The 19,604-nt window shown below is 41.1% G+C and overlaps 1 protein-coding gene across 1 annotated transcript in view; it reads left to right on the top strand.

The window, feature by feature from the left end:
* Positions 1-19,604, top strand: part of LOC119651407 (patj homolog) — a 158,188-nt gene that overhangs the window by 21,160 nt on the left and 117,424 nt on the right. The window lies entirely within an intron of this gene.

The following is a 19,604-nucleotide window of genomic DNA, read 5'->3' as shown; positions in this document are numbered from 1 at the left end:
AACTATCGTGTAGCCAAATACTTTCATATAAAAAATCAACAAAATCTTTCATACCTAACTTCCTGTTTACTCGAGACAGATATATGTAGGTATATGTATATGGTAATGAGGTTTGGGGGTAATGTCCAATTCAGGTGGATATACATGTGCGTTATTGCCAACATTTGGCGCCTTGAGTAAAACGGGAATGTTCAAATGCGTACAAGCACATAGAGGCGCACAAGCCTTTGTAGACTGGGCATTTGAGTGCAATTTCAATATTTGTGGGCAACCTTGATGGCCAATTTTGAGATAGGTCTGCCCTCTAGTGACCTTTGGTCAGCTAGAATGGTCTTTTATCCATTCCCCAATCCTTTAAGACAATACAAACTTCTAAGGTTTTGTGTAAAACAAAACGTTACTAAAATCGATTATTTGTCTGTTTTTTTTCAGGGGGGTGGAGATCTTCAAAAGATACTGGCTCGAACACGTCCGTGTGTGTTTTTTCCCCACTAAACGTTGTATCTATGGTCCTCCTTTCGTTTATAAATCTTGGACAGAATAAGAAGGCGTGCTTCAGGTTCTCTGGGAGTCTATGGCAGTTTGGACAATCGGGTGAGGAGTCTAGTTTAAACAAATGTTGATTTCACGTCCAGGCTCGTTACTACCTAATATTCGCCGGAACTACTCTTTCCGGGAATTGTGTCTTTGGCCATCCTAAGTTAACTGCTCGGCCATTTTCGCCATAGTGTCCACAAGGACTTGGAGGTAAATGAGTCTTAGTAAGCAGTACCAGCTTCTGCTAGAAATATCCTCTTGGATATGCACGCTTCGAAAAACCCAACGATAATTTCCAAGAGAGAGTAAGGCGAGATTTACGCCCTTGTCCGAGCAGGATGGCGAGGCGGTTTTTACGGGCTTCTTTATAGGTGTGCTTTCTTTGCCTTTGATCGCTCCTCCCTACCGTCATTTGATCTCTAAGTCTGCTCTTTCGAAGCTTTTGTAGACCAGCTTAAAGTCTTTCTTGGTTACGGACATGCTGGTTCCCAGTCATGTGCCTCTCCCATAGTTCAAAGAAAAGTGCCTGGTGATCGTCATAGAAATGGTCCTCGATGTCGCGCCAGAACGTACCATGCACCAATGTAAGGTTGACAAAAGCCACGTCTACAACCTACTCAGACTCCCCTTGCATTTACTCCTCTGCTGTCCCCTTCTAGGGGCTAGGTACTAGCAATTACCCTTTGATTTCGTCTCCTTGTGCAAATAACAAGATTGTCAAACTTGGAGGGCATAGCAGCTGACTCATGGTAAAATGTATGGCTTAGTTACCGTGAGGCCATGTCGCCGCTCCACCAATCGATTGTGTGATCCAGACGTCATCGAGACGGTTAGAATGATTAACGGTAATTTGAATTAATTTAATTTTTCCATTGTAGTCAGTCCATTCCTAAATTCGGGGTATTCATCACATACCGCAATAAGCCGATTATCCCGTTCCTCCTTTTCTTTATGCACTAGGAATTGGGATTCCTATTGCACTCCCTGACAATATGGCTTTTCTTCTCACACCTGCATCAGTACGATAATCCCACTAGTGCATACCTTCGCGAATTGTTCAAACACGAGGTATTTCAAGCATCTCTTTAGGGAGACGTGTTTTCTTAAACGGTAAAATACCTATCCAATCCGAACTTTTGCGGTCGCCAACAACTTCTGCGCTACTCCCACTGCATTGTTGCCGTTTGAATATGGACACAAGCTTTTCGCAAATTTGCAGTAAATTCCTCCGCAAGTTTGTCCAACTTGAATTATTCCTTCAAAATAGGGTAAATTTCTCCTTTGGATGTCGATTCCTAAAGATCCTTACATTGCATATAGATCTCACGTTTTTGGGTAGGCACTGTGGCATTCTTTCCCAGTGACATCAGATTTTGAGTGGGAAAGTCATGAGTTTCGCTCATGTTGGAGAGACAAGCTTTAGTCCGAACTATGGACGGATTTACGCTGAATGTAATTCGTACCCTTGTTTGTTTTACGAATTATAAAAGGGAGCGCAAACATTTGCTGCGAGCCGCTTCGATCACGTTGTTCCCAGGGCACAGGTGAGGCAGCGTCTGATGAGTTTCCTCTGCCCTGGTACAAAGCCGCAGCCGTCTTTGTCCCTCTTTTCAAGGAAATTCAGTTGGCAACAAACCCAGATCTGGTCGATCAAGCAAATTGACTGAGACTGCAGAGTGTTGGCTGTTTAGGGGAAATTAAAATAGGACCAAAGACGAATGCCGCAAAATTGGCAAAAGCTACCAAGGAATATTTATACATAGAGGTTATACCCCAAACCATTAGAAATTATCTATTTTCAAATAGCTATGAAGCCAGGTCAGCTCGAAAAAAGCCATATGTATATATCCAAAAAGAGCCGTAAGAATAGGGTTCAATTGCTCGGGAATACGTAAACAGGCCCGCAGGGTTTGATATCATTTTTGCAGACGAAAGAAAATACAACTTCTTTGCATGCGGTGGAAGAGTGGTTGTGTACAGAAAGCCATACACTGAGTTGGAAGAGCGAAATATGGTTTCCACTGTGAAGCATGGCAGAGGTGGTTTTATGGTTTGGGGGTGTTTGGCGGCGTCGGGGATGGGAAATATAGTGCTAATGAAAGGCACTATGGACCACCGATACTATATTAACATTTTCAAAGAAAATTTGCGTGCCAGTGACATGAAACTCGGAATGGAACGAAGCTATAAATTTTATCAGGATATCGACCCAAAGCACACTGCTTACAACACAAAACTTTGGCTTCTTTACAATTGCCCAAATGTCATTAAAACACCAGCCCAAAACTCGATCTCAACCCAATTGAGCATATATGGAGTATTTTGAAAAAAGGCTAAGAGATTATCACTTCACTAATGTTAACTAGATGGAGGAGATTCTGAAGGAAGAGTGACTGAAAATCGACGCAGAAACGACAAAAAGTTTGGGGCAATCGATGCCACGACGATTGCGAGAAGTTATTCGTCGTAAGGGAAGAGCAACAAAATATTAATTTTTTTTTTATTGAATTAGATTATTGTACTTTTGTTTTATGTCGAATACTTTTTTTGCTTTGAAATGGCCTATGAAGATAAAAATGGCTCCTTTTTGTTAATTTACTTTGTTTTTGTAATTAAAAAAAGTGTTTTAATAAAAACTGAAGTATTTTATGTTTCAAAATATCAAAACATCAAACATTATTTCTTTGTTGAATTTAGTTTTTAAGGTTTTGTTTGCAAACAAAACCTTGTTAAAATTGGTTCAATGTCTGTCTGTCTATCTTTTTTTTTAAGGAGGTGGAAATCTTCAAAAGACTCTTGCCTGGGCAAAGTGTGGGATTTTTACCCACTAAGACTTTTGTTTAAGATTCCAATTGGTCGAGTTGAATGCATTCCTCACATCCAGGGTCACCACCACACAATATTTGTTGGTACAACCCCTTCCGTGAATTGCATTTTCCACCAAACCAGTAACCATTTTGATGGCATCAATGGTTGATCTAGCTTTACGGAACCTATATTGCCTATCTGAAAGGCCCCCTTGGCTCTCAACGACTGAGAGTAATCTATTATGAATAATCCGCTTCAATATTTTCCCCATAATGTCTAGAAGACAAATGGGTCTATAGGAGGACGGTTCCCCTGGTGGTTTGTCAACTTTAGGTAGCAGCATCAGCTCCTGCCGCTTCTGCGGTGAAGGAAAGGTACCTTCGGACATGCACGTTTCGAACAGCTCCGCGAACATATCCGGTCTACATTTAAGGCCCTTTTTCGATATGCCGTCCAGACCCAGGGCTTTGTTGTCGCCTATTCAATTGCAGATCTCCAGTAGCTCGCCCCTGGTAACTGGTGGAATCGGCGTCATATTCAGAGGGCGCTGGAAGGTGTCAGTACCCCCTCTTGTTGGGGAAATAACCCCTGGATTATTTTCCACAAGAGCATCGGGCACGTGATCTGCGAAGATGATCGGCCTCTGAATCGTCCTGTCACGATTTTACAGGCGCTATCCCACGGATTTATGTTCGCTTCCAAACAGAGCTCTTTAAAACATTCCCTCTTAATCCGCTGGATGGCGAGCTTGAGGTTCCTGCGAGCTTCACTATAGGCATGCTCCTGAGGCCCTTGATTGATCCTACCTATTGCCCTGTGAGCCGTTCGTCTGGCTCTGTGGCAAATCGATCGAAGGCTGGCAAGTTCCCTATTCCACCAATAATTGGGTCTTCTAGTGGGGAATGAGCATATCCTAGGCATCGACTCGTCACATGCTTTAGAGATGCTTTGTGTAACATGAAGAGCTCTATCCATGGAGTGCCTGCTTTGCTAGGCAGGCCTAGCTTTTGCAGACCATCCTGGTGTTGTTTTGGCTTTCGGCTTCCGGGGTGCGGGTCTATTGCCTTGTGTCTCCGTCGTTAGTTCAAAGGTGATTGCCTGGTGGGCGCTGTACGTGAAGTCCTCGCTAACTTGCCAGGACATGCCACTTGCTAGTGCAGGGCTGACATAAGTCAGATCTACAATTGAACCAGTTCCCAATTTCCGATAAGTGTTTACATCACCTTGCGTTAGTCTCTTTGCTGCCCCACTCGATAGCCCACGCATTAAAGTGACCGGCTATCACCTTGCGTCATGAACAAGATCATCTAACAGGTTTTCATACTCAGGGAGTGTGAGGCTTGGCGGAGCGTAGCAGCTGTATATGAATATACCGCTTATTTTTGCCCACACAAAGACACTAGTCGCTTGACTTATGCTATATTGTATGGTTTGACGACTGCACGCCCATATCGCCGTTCCACCAGTCGAATCTATGACCCATACACCACCGTAGAGATTTCTATACAGTTCACTAATCCTCCATCCTCCATCGCGGATTCGTAAGTAGTCTGCGCAAGCAAATCTTGTGCGACCCTGCAATGATTAAGGTTTATTCGTATTAACCTCATTTTTTCCCTGCAAAAAAAAAAAAAAAGATGCTACGTTGGACTAGTGGCGTCACACGTTTAGATCACGTTCGAAATGAGGATATCCGCGATCGTTATGGGGTTGCACCGATCGTGGAAAAGTTGCGTGAGGGGCGTCTTCGATGGTATGGTCACGCAATTCGTGCAAACGAGAATTCACTTGCAAAGATTGGTCTGAACATCGATGGTAAACGACCAAAAGGCAGACCTAAGCAACGGTGGCTTGATACACTGGATGGGGATTTGAAAGCCTCGAGATTGCACCCAGATCAGGCATTCGATAGAGCCAAATGGCGAAACCGATCACGACGAGCCGACCCCGCTTGTGAACGCGACAAAGGCTGAAGAAAAAGAAGAACCTCATTTTTTCCCTGCAGTAAACGCCTTCCTAAATTCCAGGCATCAACCACTTCCGGCAATATTCCGGTTATCCCATCCCTCCCTTCCTTCGCACAAAATGCGTTTAGGGTCTCTATTGGACTCCTTGGCAAGGTAGTGCAGATCTCTTCTCTGGATGTTACCTTGCACTGGATATAGATCTCATGTTTTTGGGAACGAACCGCGACATTCTCCCCAAGTGAGTTTAAAACTTAGTTACGAAAGCCGTCACGCTGGATCTTTTCAGCCCAAACATAAGACCCCCTTTTATACATTAGATGTCCTCTGCTGGAGATTACAACTGGTTCCGAGCGAATTCGCACCTTTGGTTTCTTGTTCCTTTTTTGTTCACGACCTTAGTCCAACCACCGCTCTTATTTTCTTTCGGTTTCGCTTCGCTGGCCGGCATTTCTACTTTGGGCATTTTAGGCACTTCTGAACTTTTAGTTCCGTTTGTTGGACTGGTCAAGACCCCTTTTTTCCTTTTTGATGCGTGTTGATTCCCCAGAGCTTCCCCTTCTTTATCTCGCCCTCACTTACCTGATCGAATATCGATGACCTTGTGCTTTGGTGTCACTTGGGTCGCCTGTGACACTATTGGAGCTGGGATGTCCACCTTTTCCTTAAGCTTTCTTACTTCTTCCTGGAATCTATGGTGAAGCACCCTGATGACTTTCACCATGTTCTTAATGGCTTCGTGCATGTTGTGCTTGTCCTCGATGAATTCCTACAGCTCAACTATTTCAGTCCCAAGCTGCATAAAAGTTAGTTCTTCTGGATCAGGGCTCTGTTATCGGTGAGTCTTGGCCAGATTACTCTTTTTACTGACTCCCTCGCCTTTTTCAATTACTGAGCTTCCATGAGCTTTCTCTTTTGCCGGCTTTGGTATTGGAGGAGATCGTAAAATTGATGAGCTTCTCCTGAATGGATCTATTTGCTGCTGCTGGAGTACCTCTTGATCAGATCCGATGGGTGTCTAAATCGCCTTTTTTGGCCAGCTATCTCCTTTTAGCCCATCATTCTTTGCCTTTGCAGTTGATGTTCTTGACAGAGTTGTGCTTTGAAACAACTCCTTCTCCAAATCCAAAACCACCAAGTGGCCAAGTTGTCCACCACCGAGGCACTGCGGTCGAGGGATATCGACGGCCGGGAGCCTGCTTACTCACTCCCAAAAGCCGCCGGTACTGGGGTTCCGAGCCCCTGCACCGTAAGTTTACTCCTTCTCAATTCGTCCATGTTGGTTTTATTTTTTGGGTGACCTTTCCATAGCCATTTTGCATGCACAGTCAGAAAAGAAAAGTGCTTGAACACATATTTACACATCAATAGGTATGCCCCTATCCGCCAACTGGGGTCGCGTTTGATGGGAGAGCTGGCAACCCCTCACAGTCCGTCTGTCTGTCTGTCCGTCACATGCACTTTTCTCAGAAACGGCCATACTGATTGACACGAAATTTGGTCAGAAGGTGGGAACTGTGAACACCCAGACATGCAGTGAGGAATATCCTTCTACGGTGAGATTTAGGGGGGGGGGGTCCCCATACATGCAAAAAGAGGGGGTGGGTCTAAAATTTTTTTCACCAAATATATTCACTTTGGGTATTAAATAAAAGATCTCGATTAGCACTTTTCGAAGCTGGTCTTAGTTTTCAGATTTGTTAGAAAGGCGGGGAGTGGGAGGGTCGGAAACTGATGATTTCTTTAACGGACTCATTCTCAGAAACTACCCAACCGAAAAATCTTTAAAAAATCCTGAAGCTGCCTCTATGGTGTCCATATCTGCTATAAAAGTAGTAGTGGTAGTAGTATAGAATATAATATGTAGCATATTATCCACAAGTTTGATCAAAATCATACTATTAAAGTTAAAAGTTAAACTTACAGTAGCTCAAAGTTGACTTTATCGTGTAAATTTACTGCAAGTAAATATCAATATCACACTAAATTTAGTAGTCTGACATGCTAAATGCATATACATAACGGGCTATGTACAAATGGGGTAGTTTTGCACTCAAATAAACTCACAGTAGAAGCAAATAAAACCTTTCATACCTGAAGCGTCGAGCTTCCGGTTTCCCGGTTTGTTAATATTTTGTAGGATATTTGCAACAGTGGTCACATGTCGAATACCTTTTTGAAGTACATACAGCGTACTTCAAGGGTGTTGAAGAAGATAAACTATAAAATTCTAGTAAAAAAAAAATGAGTTTTAACGACAAACTCAAAAACATTTGTATCGCAGAGAAATATGAAGACAGAAATCTAAAGAAAGTTATTATCTCTCTGGAAGTGGATAACGGTCCTTAATTCTTGACATAAATGCAAAACAATAAATTTTGGATTTAAAATGTTCGTTTATGGGTCGACCACAAAAACCGCTAGTAGTCTCAGATCGTGTTGCACGAGGCGGTCATTCCACCCTAGGACAAGTTGTTCGAAATCAGTTTTGTTATGAGACTCTAGGACATTGGATATTTCGTGTGATAGTGTGGAGTGGCGAGTGGGCGCTTCCTTGATTAAGATTGATAGAGGCACGAAGTGGTTTTAGTAAACCTGCCATATTTTGAACTTTCCTGTTTGGATCGCGGTAGATCAATTTAAACCAGCACACAAATTCCTTGAGGACTAGGTGTCCGCAAAGCATACCAGATTAGTTTGTATGATACAATGTTTCTCACGGTGTAACTGCGAAACGTACATTGTATGAGTAGTTCCCCTTTGATGAAGAACTCGACCTGGTCCACGTTTATTTGAACGATGTCGTGATTGCGCTTGTTAAGAGTTAGCGTATTCTCTCAATCTTCATGGTATGAGCTAACAACCAGATTGGACAATAGTTTGAACATTCTGTTGAAATGCCTTTCTTTTTCCATATTGGAACGGTTAGGCTTTCTTGCCAGAGCGTGTATTGCGTTATTAGCTCTGCAGTTCTAGACAAGTCCGTCCCATCAGATGTTGTTCTTCCTTCTTCAATACTGCAATGCAAGACCTCATGAATCCTGAATTTTGGGTCCCACCTCTTTGCTTTCCAGTGCTCAAATGGGATGTTGTCAGTTTCTGTTGCTTTCTTCGATTTTGTTTGTTTGAATCTCTCTTCAACTTCTATAATGCTGATACGAGGGACAGCTCCAAATGTCGGCAGTGCTTGTATAAGTGGATGATGAGCAAGTTCCGTTGAAATGTGGCCTAAATATTTGCATTATCTGTCCGTCGCGGCTCGTCAGTCGGTAAGCAAAATACCGGCTTTGTCCTTAACACAACATAAGTATTGGACATCCTGTGTGCGTGGATATCGCCTCTTGACAAGTCGATATACACTCGCAGTTACTGATGGTGAAATAATGGCGTCTTACGAAGATATAGCCGATTTGCGCTGTACTGGTCAGAAAAACCGTTCAGAAAACCGTTCAATGAAGGACGTGTCATTGTCTGAATGACGTCGTCAATATGATGGCCACCCTCTTTGCGTAATTCAAACCCTCCTCCACCATGGCAACCGCTGTTGTCTGCTTTCTATCCTTATGACCATAAGGGTTACCGGTGATGACGATATAGTCCACTTATTTTTAACCGTGATAATGCGGTTTTGAAAATATCATAAAATAATTTCTTGTTCAATGAAAGTTATTCACCGATTGGAATAACAGCTGGGAAAAATTAATACAACTGCATCAAATGGCAAATGGTAAACATTTGTTCATTAAACTGCTGATTTTCTTGCCGAGCAACTAATGCTCTTGAACTTTTCACTTCCTTTAGTCCAATAAATGTGTGGATATCTTAATTTTGGCAAATATTTCTAAAATAAGCAGAGTCACCATTACACCCATGCTCTCACTCAATGGAATATTGAAACTTGATCACTGTTAACCCTGGTGTCGGAAAGTGTAACGATTTGCAGCAACTTTATTTTTAGCAACTAGCTGCAGTCTGTCTTGTTATGTAACGATTAAATAAAATGCTCTGATATATACATGAACATCCTCAACAATCCTTTCTTTCAGTGGCAAATCATCGATATTTGTGGACATTTAATTCAAATTTCACGGTTTTTATAAAGAATCTAGTCCGAAAACTGCACATAAACAGAATGAATTTTGCGGTAAATTAAAAAGAATTAAAATAGGACAATATTAACAACAGGGCAATGTACGTGTGCATATTTCAAATATAATGACAGGGTAAGTCCATCTGCAGGATATGATGTGAATATGAGTTATTTACTACTTCGATTGAAATAAATCATTCATAAGGAAAGTTGTTGTTGCATAGTGAGGTAAAAAGCACGAAAAGATGAGAGAGTCTCAGGCGACTGAAAGGGGTATAAGTTTGTGAACTAGCATCATATTCCATCATATATTGGCAAACAAAATATATGTATGTACATACAAATTAACGGCATAAATATTGTGCGGAAAATTGATCTACCGCATATTCACGCATTTCCATTTTACTTTACTACCCACAAATTTCATTAGCATATACGTATATACACACATACATTTCTCCAATAATTAATATTGATATTCAAATAACTAAAAACAGCTAAAAAAGAAAAGCGAAAATGTCTCCGCTGTTCATATAAGTTCACTTTATACATACGAACGTCTCAAATCTAAAATTTACCGCGTGTTGGCCGACTATAAAAGACAATGAACGGCGTCTTGCGGTAATGAAGACGATGATGTTGCGTTGGACTAGTGGCGTGACACGTTTCCATTACATCCGAAATTAGGATAACCGCGAGCGATATGGGGTTGCAACGATCGTGGAAAAACTACCAGAGGCGCTTTCGATGTTATGGTCACGTAATTCGCGCCAACGAGAATTCACTTACGATGATTAGTGTGGACATCGAAGCCGATGGTAAGCGGCCAAATACGCTGGATGGGGATTTGACATCATCATCATCATCATCAACGGCGCAACAACCGGTATCCGGTCTAGGCCTGCCTTAATAAGGAACTCCAGACATCCCGGTTTTGCGCCGAGGTCCACCAATTCGATATCCCTAAAAGCTGTCTGGCGTCCGGACCCACGCCATCGCTCCATCTTAGGCAGGGTCTGCCTCGTCTTCTTTTTCTACCATAGATATTGCCCTTATAGACTTTCCGGGTGGGATCATCCTCATCCATACGGATTAAGTGACCCGCCCACCGTAACCTATTGAGCCGGATTTTATCCACAACCGGACGGTCATGGTATCGCTCATAGATTTCGTCATTGTGTAGGCTACGGAATCGTCCATCCTCATGTAGGGGGCCAAAAATTCTTCAGAGAATTCTTCTCTTGAACGCGGCCAAGAGTTCGCAATTTTTATTGCTAAGAACCCAAGTTTCCGAGGAATACATGAGGACTGGCAAGATCATAGTCTTGTACAGGAAGAGGTTTGACCCTATAGTGAGACGTTTCGAGCGGAACAGTCTTTGTAAGCTGAAATAGGCTCTGTTGGCTGACAACAACCGTGCGCGGATTTCATCATCGTAGTTGTTATCGGTTGTGATTTTCGACTCTAGATAGGAGAAATTGTCAACGGTCTCAAAGTTGTATTCTCCTATCCTTATTCTCCTTCGTGTTTGTGTTTGACCAGTGCAGTTTGATGCTGTTGGTTGATTCTTCTTCGGTGCTGACGTTGCCACCATATATTTTGTCTTGTCTTCATTGATGTGCAGCCCAAGATCTCACGCCGCCTGCTCGATCTGGATGAAGGCAGTTTGTACATCTCGGGTGGTCCTTCCCATGATGTCGATATCGTCAGCATAGGCCAGTAGTTGGGTGGACTTGAAGAGGATCGTACCTCCTGCATTTACCTCGGCATCACGGATCACTTTCTCGAGGGCCAGGTTAAAGAGGACGCATGATAGCGCATCCCCTTGTCGTAGACCGTTGTTGATGTCGAATGGTCTTGAGAGTGATCCTGCTGCTTTTGTCTGGCCTCGCACATTGGTCAGGGTCAGCCTAGTCAGTCTTATTAATTTCGTCGGGATACCGAATTCTCCCATGGCCGTGTACAGTTTTACTCTGGCTATGCTATCATAGGCGACTTTAAAGTCGATGAACAGATGGTGTAACTGTTGTCCATATTCCAACAGTTTTTCTATCGCTTGCCGCACAGAGAAAATCTGATCTGTTGCTGATTTGCCTGAGTGAAGTTCAAGCAACAATTTCGCGCGAATTTAGTGTCTCCAAAGCCAGCCAAATAAGATGCTAACGTCATAATTAACGAGAATAATTGACATTCGCGTGAAATACTAAAGCCGCATTTATGAAGAATCTACTTCTCCTCAGCCCTTTTTAAGGTTTTGTGTAAAAAACTTATGTGAAATTTAAGCCTCGAGAGATGGCCTATTCCGATATCTGCTCAAATAAACTTAGTAATAGTATATTACCAACTTTTAGAAATTTATTGAAAAAGCCCCCTTAAGCTCATTCCAGGGTTACTAATTTTTTGCACCGATAGTTTTATGAAAATCCAACTATTAGTGTCAAAGTTGTAGCAGTTCAAATTTATCAATTTCGTGCGAATTAACAACATCCTAAGCCATACAAATAAGATGCTGACGTCATAATTAACGAGAATAATTGACATTCGAGTGAAATATTAAAATTCTATTCAAGAAGAATCTAATTCTCCTCAGCCCCAGTAGGAAAACTCAAAACCTTTAAAACCTGAAGCGTCAAGCTTTCATTTCATGTTGTGGTATTGACAAAATTAAAAAAATCATTTAACTTGGATTACAAGGAAAGGTTAAACTATTCCAATCAGAGGCGGTGTTATAGTTACCGCTCTGGTCGGAGAGTGGACAATATCTTAGGCGTTGATTTCGTAATGGGCATGGATCCATCTTCAACTAAACGATTTCGGTATCTAAGGAAGATAGACGATCCGGTGACGTACAAAATAGAGGGTAAAACACCACATTGGAATTCGTATTTGGCAAAACAGAGAAGAGCGACAAAGCTACTCCACAACCGAGCTCTAAAGTCTGAATCAGCCGTTGGCTGGAACCTTTACAAAAAGCTCAGAAAGCTTCAAAGAAGAGCATAATGTGGGGTATTCAGCCGTCATCAAAAATACTTTTTTCTCGGATACTACGCAGGTCGTAGACCACATCTGGTTGATCTGATCGATTGCCGAATCGCGGGAGCGGATTCGTTAGCGGAAGGAATGGAAGGCTCTATTGATCGCTGCGTGTGGTGCCGAGCGTGAAGCGCTCGAGCTCCGAATCCATTCGAAATTTGGAGAAGTTCAACGTGGTGTGGACGGTGAATGAAGTGATTTTTTTATTGTTCTGGTCAGGGTGTTTTTCTCACGTACTCGAGGAAGGAGGCAAAGAGCCGAGCACGCAATGATTTCAAAATTGTGTATTGCATTACGAAAGAAGTTAATGTGGTCATAAATCCTTCAATGATCTCCTAAGGGACGTTAACAGTGGACTACTCACCGACGATGACGAACAACTGAAGAGGTGGAACGTTATATCTGGTGAAGTTTCGTCTTTCCGTTGATGATATCTGTTTGTTCTCTCACCAGGTCACGAACCTTGGCCAAATGGCCCTGGATTTGGAAAAAGAGACAGGTGGAGTTTGACTGAAAATAAGAACCAACAAAATTAAGGTTCTCACTCTGACGGGTGAAAACGAGGTACTGCTCTTTGAATAACCATATGAAATAAAATAGGGGTGGTCATGATGTGAGGAGGAGGAGATGCCCCTGTCCTTCATGTGCAGCTGCCAGGTCTAGAATGTTCACACTCTCTGGCACTGGAGTATGTAACGAAATTATGTCGGAGTGACTTTCTGCCAAGAAAATAAAAGATAATGATAAAGTTGAAGCTTTGCATATTAATGATTGTTTTTTAACTTGATCATAAAACCACCACTAAATTCATCGAAGCAGTATTTTCAGCAGCATAAAGAATAGTATGGCGTTTTGTCCTGGATAGTTTCATGGAAGTCCTGTTATTATGAACAATTTTCTGGCAGGTTAAACTTATTTATTTTATGTTGATTTAAAATCTTTTTTAAAGTTTTATGGAAAAAGACAACTTTATTAAAATCAGTTTACTGTCTGCCTGTTTGTCCGTCCCGTTTATGATAGTACAAATGTTAGTGGTGGATAGTACCACTTGCTTGAGGAAAAGTAGTCCAAGAAGTGGGCACTCTATCTTTTTCCGTTGAGTTATAGCGTTTTTCGTAAATAATGTCGAAAAGCTCGACCCAAAATTTCCCACCCCCTTAATCATTTAATCGCAGATTTGATACTATTTTTGGACACTACATAAAATTTTTTATAAATAGGTATTTTTCCAATTGCAGAAGTCATAGTCCCTTCGAAGATATAACTGTTTAAATTTAAAGAAATTTAAAAATCGATTTTTTATCTAAATTTCAATACGCATTATTGTAATGATACTTTAAACTTACAAACCTGCAAAGTTGATAAACCTTGCCTCATTATGTTAGCTTTCAAACGACATGTAAAAATAATGGGCGTAATTATGCAAAATTTAGGAATACGACCTATTAAATGGTAGAAGGCGTGGTCTTAATATGGAGAAAAGTTTGTAAGTTCAAAGTATTGTAACGGTACCAAATATTGAAAGTGGGCCATTCACTATCGGTACAGTGCTTTCCAAAACGAATACCTTCTGTAAAAGATGGTGTACAATTGAAATTTTAATTACTATTTTAAAAGTGGAACTGTCAATTATTGTGGTCCAAAAGTTCCTTTCACAAGAATACACAAAACCTTTCATACCTGGAGCTTTAGCTCCCGATTTCCCGGTTGGTTTTCTCTTATTCTAAAATGCGCCACTCAAATGTAGAATTTCTCGAAGCAAGTTCTCGGAACGTTCCTAAGGGCTACAAAACTGGCAATGGGGGAATCGAACTTATATGTGTTTCTTTCAAATAATTGTCAACTCCACAAAAATGCAAATCTCCTTTGTATTTCCCTAACTATACTTAAAGGGGTCATCCCGTGCGAAGACCGCTTTTTTTTGTGTAAACACAAAATCTTATTAAAATCGGTTTACTGTTTGTCTACCCGTCACACGCATTTTTTTCGGAGACGGTTATAGCGATTGCAACCAAATTTGGTAGAAAGGTGGAAACTGTGAACGCTCACGCATCCAGTGAGTTACATCCTGTTTCGTCGAATTTAAGGTACATGCAAAAGCGGGGTGTACATTTTTTTTCATCAAATATAGTCATGTGACGTATCAAGTTGAAGGTCTCGGTCAGTACTTTTCAAATCCGGTCTTAGTTTTGACATTTGTTGGAAAGGTGGGGAGTGCGGGGGGTTGAAAGTGATCATTTCTTTAAGGGGACCATTCTCAGAAACTACCCAACCGAAAAATCAGGAGGCTGCCACTATATGGTGCCTGGGCTCCGAAATACCTTCCATACCGATATTTGTTCAAATAAAGTTAATAATATTATATTACTGTAATTGTTAGTAATTCGCTGCAAAGCCCCCCTTAAGTTCATCCTAGCATCACGAAATTTTGCAGTGATGTAGGCTATAATATAGAGCATGATGTACCAAGTTTGGTGGAACTTACTAACAAAGTTATAGTACGTCAAAGTTGTTGCTTTTTTGAAAATTGAAGACTATGAATGTTAATATCACCCGAAAGTGGATATTCTCACATAATATATGCATATATTACGTGCTACGTACTAAGAAATATACAAAACCTTTCGCATTTGAAGCGTTCTGCTTCCGGTTTTCCGACTTGATTTCGCTTTAATTAGAATTTTTTTGTGAAGAACTGGATAAAGGTACAAATTCGAACTTTTTACCATGTATTTATTGTATATATTTCCAGCCGATAGCATTGTTCATTATTGAAAAAGAGAGCAACTTATTTACCCATTTCCTAAAAGATGTTTTTTTGTTGCCACGCTAGAGGGCGCTGTGATCATCTTAAAGGAAAAATGTAAACGGCATTTTAACGTGCGTAATTAACCGCAATATCCAAACTAGGATTATTAAAAAATATTGTAAAAGCTAAATTTTCGGGGCCTTGTTAAACTTTTTTTTTTGTAAATTTTGTTGTTTTTTCAAGGCATATATTTAAACTGTGTCACAGTATATCCAATAGTAGCTAATCGTGACTGTGTTCCGAAGGCACCTCTTAGTAAACGCATCGCTGGAGAATCTTCAGGGCATAGCTATAAAAAATTGTTTAATTTAAGATATTAACAATAACCTATCAATAACATTATCAGATGATAATGGTGTTCTCTTCATTTTAAGCGTCTACGGTGGTGTTACTCCCTTAAAGATCATTTGAAATATGCGCAAACTTACTCAAAGCTTTTTGAAGCATAGGCGAAATGACGGCCAGAGTGCTTTCTAATAGTTGCCGTTGTGTGTTTCCTCACTTTAATAGCTATTCTTCCCGATGATTTTCTCGATTTTCATGGACTTAGTAGTGCTCCATCTAGAGGAATGGAATTGCTTATATCAAATATTATAACGAATCCCAAGACCCACAGTTTCTTGTGTTATTGCTCAACCATTTTCCATAGTAGGTGCGGGATTCCTGTATCAATAAGTTTCTTATTTACTATATCCCACCTAAGCTGGGGTGAATTATAACCGACTCTTTTTCCACGGGAATTGAAGTCAACTGGAAATCAGTAGTTAATTGATGTGTGTGTCATATACCATATATGACCATTAGGGATAATGGCTCTCGGCCTGTTACGTGCAGTTGATACATATTTTGTTATTTCTGTTTATTTGATTTATCTGATGTACACTGGCCGTCGTTTGAATGTTCTCTCATTTTATGTTTTACTGCGAAGATGGCTCACATCGTAGTTAGTGTAAATATTCTTCTGTTAACTAATACCATAAATATCCTACATCCCGATTTATACATATATTTGTATGTCAAGCCTCCGTCATTTGTTTTAAATAATCAAATGATGAAATTGAAAACTATTGCTTTGGATTTCAAACAAACAGAACTAATTGGTTCTGTGATTCCTGGATTGGTTTAAATTAAGGCTAATGATTTCGGGTTCACATTCGGCTTGTTTGTGGTGTTGTCACTGTGGTAGTGTTCGTCCTGCTGCGGTAGGTTTATAAAATGTTGAGTCTTCTTTTTATTTAGTTCCCTTTGGAGTCGGCTCGTCTTGATCGGCCTGATCTGAATGGAGTCGCAAGACTCTCAAAGACCCATCCAGCGTTATTTCGGCCTTTTTCGGTCTTTTTTTCGTTTATCATCGACTTCAATTTCGAGACCAATTTTGGCTAGTTAGTTTTCATATCCGTCGTTGATGTCCCCACTTTGGATGTGATCATGACGTGTTGCGCATGGCAGTCCAATGCAACATTTGCATCTTGATTACCGCAAGGCTCCGTTCATTGTCTTTTATAGTCCGCTAAAATACCCAGAATCATAGAGGGTGATAGGGAAACGACACTGCGGTAAATTTTGGATTTGAGACGTTCGTTAGTGCCCATTTCATTGGGATCGGTATATTAATAAGATTCAGTCTGAGACCGTGTTGCATGAGACAACCATTTCATTTTTGAACAAGTTGCTCAAGATTAGCTTTGCTACGAAACGCCAGGAAAGCGTTGGATTTCCCATGTGACAGTGTTCATTAACAAGAACAAAGTGGAAGAGACACAAAGCGGCTTCGACATACCCGATACACTGTTAACTTTACTTTATGGATCGTAGTAAAGCAATTTAACCCAGTGCACGGGTTTTTCTGGCACTATGTGTTGGCACAGAGCATGCTAGATGAATTTATGTGGCACACGATCAAACGCCTTCTCTAAATCCGGAAATGGTAACGTAAAGGGGGTGATGCTCTCACGGTGTTCTTCCATGAGTAACCGCGCGGCGTGCATTGCATCAGTAGTTCCGGAGTTTTTAACATACCCGACTTGATTTACGGTTATTTCAACGATTTCGCGAATATGGTTGTCAAGAATGCATTCAGAAATTTTCATAATATGGAAAACTAATCGGTTCGAACGGTAATTTGAACATTCTGCTAGACCCACTTTTTTCCCATAATGTCAGATGGCGATCTACGCTCCGCATTAACCTCTTATTCCAGAACCTAAATGCGATATCGTCCTGTCCCGTTGCTTTCCCCAAATTTCATTCGTTTTATTGCTTCCTCGTCTTTAGTGGCGCTGGCAGTTACATCCTGGTGGTTTAAAGTGAGTACCGGTGGTGTCGGCGTAACCTCACGATCTTCTCAATACACGGATTGATTTCGTGAGCACAATCAAAGCCCGGTACAGGCTCAGAGTAAATACTGATGATGCGAGACCTACTTGAAGTTTTCATCCAACTAAGAAGTATGGCACCCTTGTTCTACAGCACAATTCCAGGATTGGGTCCCGAAGGGCTCTGTCCGTGAGGCGGCTGTAACCACAATCCCCACGAAACTCCCACTAGGATCCCAGCCGAATATAACCGTGCCTGGTCATTCCTAAGTCAAGTGTCTCAGTTGATGAATCGCTTACCAGGCTTGGCCACTTCGAGGGTTGCGTAGGCCGCTCCTCGACATGTAATGTAATAGTTGGCAATCACCTAAGTTAGATCATTTCTTCTCTTTTTCCACGAAATCGCTACCATTTAATGCGCGGCGCATCAGTGTGTTCCTCACGTTGTTTCATCGGTGGCTTGTCTTGCAAGACAGCAATCAACTACTGGTGGTGAGGTGTGATTATCTTATCGGAAACCGTTTTGCAGTGAGTGATGGTAATAAAATGCCGCCTTATGAGGAGATCGTAAATTTGCGTTTTACTATTCCCATTATAAAGTGTAGAACGATCAGACAATCGTTAGATAAACCATGTATTCACAGGTATAAGGTCGTGAGTGTTCGCTCGAAACCTTCCTTATCTGCTCCAAACTCTATTCCCTCATTCCATCTGTTGTTCCATTAAGTTCATCTGCAATTGCGATATAGTCATCGGTAGGAGCGTAACAGGTCTCTGTATGAAATAGTTGTCAGAAGGAATTTTTCTCGGCATGTGGCCAACCTGTCTATGTCTGTTGGTATAATGTTGAGCTCTATTGGTAAATTTCTTTAATATCATCACAGAAATCCTCAGGATGACAAGACCATATTGAGTGCGTGGACTACCAAATTAGAAAAATTTAGCACGTTCCCGTTCTATGCCTAATGATAGAAAATATGACTCTTTTCGCTGAGTCGACCCTTTTCGACTCACTTACTTATCTGAGTAGACTCAAAAGAGTCAGTATTATTGTCGCTTCGCTTATAGCACTATAAGGAAAATTTCGTATCGAAAACGTAAAGATCAGCTTAAAACAATAAAACACATCATTATTAATTTCAGAATAAACAGTTTGGCTAATATATTGTGATTTATGTTTCCTTGTATTTGACATTCAGAAAGTAGAAAGAAATTTGGGAAAACATTAGATTTATTCTTGGAATAAATATACAAAAGTCTGGTGCGCTGGGGTTATATACAAGTTAACACGTTCCTATCTGTGCCCCAAATTAAAAACAGCCCTCAAGTCGGCACTTACCTGCGACTTGCACCATAAACTCAAGAAGCGCAGTCTTTAATTCCCAGAATATTTTTTCCAATTCTACCGACATACAATCCCATCCATATTCCAAAGACTATAAAATTCAAGTGAATTTGCCTAGAGATCTTTTCCGGCGATCGAATAATGTCTAGGGCAAAACCCAACATTCATTTGAGAAACGAAGTAATTAAATTCACACCTGTGCATTTCCGCTGTAAGGTAACATTTTAATTAACACCCGAAATTGTAATTAGTTGCACTCATAGCGTGAATAAAAACAGATTCAATTCCGGAATTCAAGTTGTTTCATTCGTGACTCTTCAATCTTGAAATTTGTACACATTTTCTGACTTTATAACTGTTTTTACGCGAAACCTTAAAATTGTGCAAAATTGCTCTGTAAACATACCTACCTACGTACATGCGTACAATACTCATATTGGCGGCAGTTGCAAAACAGAAATGTATCCACTATACACACGGACCCACACCGTATTAACAAGCCATCCAAAATCGCCTCACTAATTGATTCAACTCGCATCTCGCTGAGTCGGATATGTAGCGTGCTCATTTGTGCCGTTGAGACTGTGTCGATGTGCTGTCGCTTCAATTGAGCCGGTTCGATGCCGTTGACTCAATTACATCAATGAACTGAGTAGCACAATCGAGTCACTCATGAGTTGCCCATCTCTATCTATGTCACAAC

Source organism: Hermetia illucens, chromosome 3, assembly GCF_905115235.1.
Source record: "Hermetia illucens chromosome 3, iHerIll2.2.curated.20191125, whole genome shotgun sequence".
NCBI classification, from domain to species: domain Eukaryota; kingdom Metazoa; phylum Arthropoda; class Insecta; order Diptera; family Stratiomyidae; genus Hermetia; species Hermetia illucens.
This window is presented reverse-complemented; position numbering and strand designations above follow the sequence as displayed.